Raw genomic sequence first — 7376 nt, 5'->3', positions numbered from 1 at the left:
CTAGTTAATGACCTGCAGAGAGTTGGGACCAAAGTAACAAAGCCTACCATCAGTAACACACTACGCCGCCAGGGACTCAAATCCTGCAGTGCCAGACGTGTCCCCCTGCTTAAGCCAGTACATGTCCAGGCCCGTCTGAAGTTTGCTAGAGAGCATTTGGATGATCCAGAAGAAGATTGGGAGAATGTCATATGGTCAGATGAAACCAAAATAGACCTTTTTGGTAAAAACTCAACTCGTCATGTTTGGAGGACAAAGAATGCTGAGTTGCATCCAAAGAACACCATACCTACTGTGAAGCATGAGGGTGGAAACATCATGCTTTGGGGCTGTTTTTCTGCAAAGGGACCAGGACGACTGATCCGTGTAAAGGAAAGAATGAATAGGGCCATGTATCGTGAGATTTTGAGTGAAAACCTCCTTCCATCAGCAAGGGCATTGAAGATGAAACGTGGCTGGGTCTTTCAGCCTGACAATGATCCCAAACACACCGCCCAGGCAACGAAGGAGTGGCTTCGTAAGAAGCATTTCAAGGTCCTGGAGTGGCCTAGCCAGTCTCCAGATCTCAACCCAATCTCGTGGGGCATCAATGATCATGAGGAAGGTGAGGGATCAGCCCAGAACTACACAGCAGGACCTGGTCAATGACCTGAAGAGAGCTAGGACCACAGTCTCAAAGAAAACCATTAGTAACACACTACGCCGTCATGGATTAAAATCCTGCAGTGCCTTAATCATGTATTAATCATTTATTTACTAACTAACTAAATCATCCCAGAATTGCATAAACAAACAAACAAACAGTAGATATGGTTACAAGGAAATGATAGGGGAGGTTCCCTAGTGGGCTAAGCCGATATGACGGCTTGGCGTACAAAGGGAAGTGGGTGTGGACTGAGAAGGGGGCGAAAGACAAAAGAGTCACTAAAACAGTTGATAATTATATTAATTGAAATGCTAATCCTTTGCACATGAACGCTCACTCATTCGGGAATAATTGCAATCAATATATGTTTACGCTCAGTCTGTCGCTGTGATCTCTGTTGGAATCGTCTGTCTTTCTGTTGGAATGTTCATCCAAGCATCTCTCTGCTTCCCTGGAGTCTTTCGTGGTTAGAATGGATACTTCAGAGTACCATTCAGAAATGTTCTTATAAAATAGATGTTTCGGCGGTTGTCTTCGCATTCCAGGTCAACATAATTTCTAGCTGCAGACTAGTAATTTGTATCGAAGATTTGCTCTTATTTTGTTGGGATCGATAGTCTCAGAGTTTAACCATTTCCACCCGTGTAGCCAATGCTCAACGTGGTATGGTTGGGAATTCAACAACCATTACAACCTTAGCTTATACTGAGGTTTTTGTGATCTCTACTCCTACCTTTGCCCCCTCGGTGATCGAGGTACGCATGATCTGAAGAGGATTTCTTCAGGTGGGGTTTTTATTTGTAACAGTAGAAAAGGGCTGTCCCATGAGCCAGATAATGTCTGTGCTCCTGGGGGCGGGCCAATGACTTAGTTCAACTTTAAAGGGAATACAATACTCTCACATTAATGGTTTAACACAGCATCACATCATTTCACAAATAGTTTCATCTTTACTCATTCATTTTATACAATAATTAGACGCAAACCTCATAACCGAGGCTCCTGTATAAACATAGTTATTGTAATGTGGCTGTATTGTCTTTCATGAGGTCACAAACATGAAACAAAACGGACCGGGTCGTAGCTGGCTTCTCCACCGACCGTTTACACATTCTCCAAAACATGGATATTGTTCAGTTCTCAAGTTCTGTGATGTAGAAGAAGTTCCTTTGTTATATTGTGAAACTCTCTCTCTCTATACTGTGTGGCCAGGAGGAGAGAGTCTCCTTCAGGAATTTACAACCTGAGATAACAGAACCTGGGTGTAGGAGAGGAGAGAGAGGGGGATGCCACGCTCTATACCCAGAAAGGGCCACATCATGACAGAAGTGAGGCAATAAATAGGCCATAGAGGCGAAATAATTACACTAGCATTAACACTGGAGTGAAGATGTGCAGATGATGATGTGCAAGTAGAGATACTGGGGTGCAAAAGAGCAAAAAGATAAATAACAATATGGGAATGAGGTAGTTGGGTGTGCTATTTGCAGATTGGCTGTGTACAGGTACAGTGATCGGTAAGCTGCTCTGACAGCTGATGCTTAAAGTTAGAGAGGGAGATATGTCTCCAGCTTTAGTGATTTTTGTAATTCGTTCCAGTCATAGGCAGCAGAGAACTGGAAGGAAAGGCGGCCAAAGCAGGTGTTGGCTTGGGTAGGACCAGTGAAATATACCTCCTGGTGCGCGTGCTACCGGTGGGTGTTGCTATTGTGACCAGTGAGCTGAGATAAGGCAGGGCTTTACCTAGCAAAAACGTATAGATGACCTGGAGCAAGTGGGTTTGTCGATGACTATGTAGCAAGGGCCAGCCAACGAGAGCATACAGGTCACAGTGGTGGGTAGTATATGGGGCTTTGGTGACAAAATGGATGGCATCGTTTATGTTTTACCTTTATTTAACTAGACAATTCAGTTAAGAACAAATTCTTATTTTCAACGACAACAGATTTTTTACCTTGTCAGCTCGGGGACTTGATCTTGCAGCCTTTTGGTTACTAGTCCAATGCTCTAACCACTAGGCTACCTGCCACCTCTGCTGCCCTTGTGATAGACTACATCCAGTTTGTAGAGAGTTGGAGGCTATTTTGTAAATGACATCGCCAAAGTCAGTTTTATGAGGGTATGTTTGGCAGCATGAGTGAAGGAGGCTTTGTTGCAAAATAGGAAGATAATTTTTTAATTTTGGATTGGAGATGCTTAATGTGAGTCTGGAACGAGAGTTTACAGACTAACCAGACACCTAGGTACAGTTGAAGTCAGAAGTTTATATACACTTAGGTTGGAGTCATTAAAACTCGTTTTTCAACCACTCCACAAATGTATTGTTAACAAACTATGGTTTTGGCATGTCAGTTAGGACATCTACTTTGTGCATGACACAAGTAATTTTTCCAACAATTGTTTACAGACAGATTATTTCACTTTTAATTCACTGTATCACAATTCCAGTTGGTCAGAAGTTTACATACATCAAGTTGACTGTGCCTTCAAACAGCTTGGAAAATTCCCGAAAATGATGTCAAGGCTTTAGAAGCTTCTGATAGGCTAATTGACATAATTTGAGTCAATTGGAGGTGTACCTTCAAACTCAGTGCCTCTTTGCTTGACATCATGGGGAAATCCAAAGAAATCAGCCAAGACCTCAGAAAAAAAGTGTTGACCTCCACAAGTCCGTTTCATCCTTGGGAGCAATTTCCAAATGCCTGAAAGTATCACGTTCATCTGTACAAACAATAGTAAGTATAAACACCATGGGACCACGCAGCCGTCATACCGCTCAGGAAGGAGACGCGTTCTGTCTCTTAGAGATTAACGTACTTTGGTGCGAAAAGTGCAAGTCAATCCCAGAACAGCAAAGGACCTTGTGAAAATGCTGGAGGAGACGGGTACCAAAGTATCTATATCCACAGTAAAACAAGTCCTATATCGACATAACCTGAAAGGCTGCTTGGCAATGAAGAAGCCACTGCTCCAAAACCACCATAAAAAAGCCAGACTATGGTTTGCAACTGCACATGGGGACAAAGATCATACTTTTTTTTCATCATGTCCTCTGGTATGATGAAATAAAAATAGAACTGTTTGGTCTTTGAAATGGACAATGACCCCAAGCATACTTCGAAAGTTGTAGCAAAATTGTTTAAGGAAAACAAAGTCAAGGTATTCGAGTGACCTCAAACCTATAGAAAATCTGTGGGCAGAACTGAAAAAGCGTGTGCGAGCAAGGAGGCCTACAAACCTGACTCAGTTACACCAGCTCTGTCGGGATGAATGGGTCAAAATTCACCCAACTTATTGTGGAAGGTTACCCGAAACGTTTGACCCAAGATAAACAATTTAAAGGTAATGATTCCAAATACTAATTGAGTGTATGTAAACTTCTGACCCACTGGGAATGTGATGAAAGAAATCATTCTCTCTACTATTATTCTGACATTTCACATTCTTAAAATAAAGTGGTGATCCTAACTGACCTAAGACAGGGATTTTTTATGAGGATTAAATTTCAGAAATTGTGAAAAACTGAGTTTAAATATATTTGGCTAAGTTATATGTAAACGTGTATGTTGTATGTAAACTCTTCAGCTGTATTTGTAGTTGCCCACATATTCTAAGTCAGAACCGTCCAGAGTAGTGATGCTAGTCAGGCGAGCGGGTGCAGGCAGCAATCGGTTGAAGAGCATGCATTTAGTTTAACTAGCATTTAAAAGCAGTTGGAGGCCACGGAAGGAGAGTTGTATGGCATTGAAGCTCGTTTGGAGATTTGTTAACACAGTGTCCAAAGAAGGGCCAGATGTATACAGAATGGTGTCGTTTGCGTAGAGGTGAATCAGAGAATCACCAGCAGCAAGAGCGACATCATTAATACATACAGAGAAAAGAGTCGGCCCGAGAATTGAACCCTGTGGCACCCCCATAGAGACTGACAGAGGTCCGGACAACAGGCCCTCCGATTTGACACACTGAACTCTATCTGAGAAGTAGTTGGTGAACCAGGCGAGGCAGTCATTTGAGAAACCAAGGCTATTGAGTCTGCCGATAAGAATGCAGTGATTGAAAGAGTCGAAAGCCTTGGCCAGGTCAATGAAGACGGCTGCACAGTACTTCTTTTATCGATGGCGGTTATGATATCGTTTAGGACCTTGAGCGTGGCTTAGGTGCACCCATGACCAGCTCGGAAACCAGATTGCATAGTGGAGAAGGTACGGTGGGATTCGAAATGGTCGATGATCTGTTTGTTAACTTGGCTTTTGAAGATTTTAGAAAGGCAGGGCAGGATGGATATAGGTCTACAGCAGTTTGGGTCGAGAGTGTCTCCCCCTTTGAAGAGGGGTATGACCACGGCAGCTTTCCAATCTTTGGGGATCTCAGACGATGCGAAAGAGAGGTTGAACAGGCTAGTAATGGGGGTTACAACAATTTTGGCCGATCATTTTAGAAATAGAGGGTCCAGATTGTCTAGCCCAGCTGATTTGTAGGGATCCAGATTTTTCAGCTCTTTCAGAACATCAGCTGTCTGGATTTGGGTGAAGGAGAAACGGGGAGGGGGGCTTGGGCAAGTTGCTGCAGGGGTGCAGAGGTGTGGCCGGGGTAGGGGTAGCCAGGTGGAAAGCATGGCCAGCCGTAGAAAAATGCTTATTGAAATTATCGATTATTGTAGATTTATCGGTTTTGACAGTGTTTCCTAGCCTCAGTGCAGTGGGCAGCTGGGAGGCGGTGCTCTTATTCTCCATGGACTTTACAGTGTCCCAGAACTTTTTGGAGTTTGTGTTACAGGATGCAAATTTCTGTTTGAAAAAGCTAGCCTTAGCTTTCTTAACTGTCTGTGTATATTGGTTCCTGACTTCCCTGAAAAGTTGCATATCGCGGGGGCTATTCGATGCTAATGCAGAATGCCACAGGATGTTTTTGTGCTGGTCAAGGGTAGTGAAGTCTGGGGTGAACCAAGGGCTATATCGGTTCATAGTTCTACATTTTTTGAATGGGGCATGCTTATGTAAGATGGTGAGGAAAGCACTTCTAAAAGAGCAACCAGGCATCCTCTACTGACGGGATGATGTCCTTCCTTCCAGGATATCAAGGACAGGTCGATTAGAAAGGCCTGCTCACTGAAGTGTTTTAGGGAGCTTTTGACATTGATGAGGGGTGGTCGTTTGACTGCGGACCCGTTACAGACGCAGGCAATGAGGCAGTGATCCCTGAGATCCTGGTTGAAGACAGCAGAAGTGTATTTAGAGGGCAAGTTGGTCAGGATGATATCTAAGAGGGTGCCCATGGTTACGGATTTAGGGTTGTACCTGGTAGGTTCCTTGATCATTTGTGTGAGATTGAGGGCATCTAGCTTAGATTGTAGGACAACCGGAGTGTTAAGCAAATCCCAGTTTAGGTCACCTAACAGTACGAACTCTGAAGATAGATGGGGGGCAATCAATTCACATATGGTGTCCAGGGCACAGCTGGGGGCTGAGAGGGCTCTATAACAAGTGGCAACGGTTGTTTCTGGAAAGGTGGATTTTTAAAAGTAGAAGCTTGAATTGTTTAGGCACAGACCTGGATAGTATGACAGAACTCTGCAGGCTATCTCTGCAGTAGATTGCAACTCTGCCCCCTTTGACAGTTATATCTTGTTGGAAAATGTTGTAGTTGGGGATGGAAATTTCAGAATTTTTGGTGGCCTTCCTAAGCCAGGATTCAGACACGGCTAGGACATCAGGGCTGGCGGAGTGTGCTAAAGCAGTGAATAAAACAAGCTTAGGGAGGAGGCTTCTGATGTTAACATGCATTAAACCAAGGCTTTTACGGTTACAGAAGTCAACAAATGAGAACACCTGGAGAATAGGAGTGATGCTGGGGGCTGCAGGGTCTGGGTTAACCTCTACATCACCAGAGGAACGTAGGTGGAGTAGGATAAAGGTACGCCTAAAGGCTGTAAGAAAAGGATGTCTAGTGCGTTCGGAACAGAGAGTAAAAGGAGAAGATTTCTGGGCTTAGAAGAATAGATTCAAGGCATAATGTACAGACAAGGGTATGGTAGGATCTGAGTACAGTGGAGGTAAACCTATGCATTGAGTGATGATGAGAGAGGTTTTGTCTAGAGGCACCAGTTAAGCCAAGTGAGGTCACCGCATGTGTGGGGGGTGGAACAAATGAGCTATCTAAGGCATGTAGGGCAGGGGGGCTCTACAGTGAAATAAGACAATAATAACTAACCAAAACAGCAATAGACAAGGCATATTGATATTAGGGAGAGGCATGTGTAGCCAAGTGATCATAGGGTCCAATGAGCAGCAATAGGTGAGTCAGGGAGCCGTTCGGTAGTCGCTACTACGGTAGGCAAGCTGGAGACATGACGATTCAGACAGCTAGCGGGCCGGGGCCTAGCAGATGGTCCTTCGGCGACGTCGCAACGGAAGAGCCTTTTGAAACCACCTCGGATGATTACATCGGCAGACCAGTCGTGATGGATCGACGGGGCTCCGTGTCGGCAATAAAGGGTCCAGGCCAATTGTCAAAAGAGCTGTTGGAGCCCAAGAATTAGCTAGTGGACCTCTTCGGCTAGCCGGGAGATGGTCCTAGCTTGAGGCTAGCTCAAGGCTAACTGGTGCTTGCTTCGGGACAAAGGCGTTAGCCAGCAGTAGCCATTCGAATGCAGCTTGCAAGCTGCTGTCCCTAAGAGTGTGTCACGACGTGCCAGACTTCAGTTGTTTGAGTCACTGACGTGATCTTCCTG

This window comes from Oncorhynchus mykiss, chromosome 2, assembly GCF_013265735.2.
Source record: "Oncorhynchus mykiss isolate Arlee chromosome 2, USDA_OmykA_1.1, whole genome shotgun sequence".
In the NCBI taxonomy this organism is placed as follows: Eukaryota; Metazoa; Chordata; class Actinopteri; order Salmoniformes; family Salmonidae; genus Oncorhynchus; species Oncorhynchus mykiss.
The sequence above is the reverse complement of the archived record's forward strand: the minus strand, read 5'-3'. Positions refer to the sequence as shown.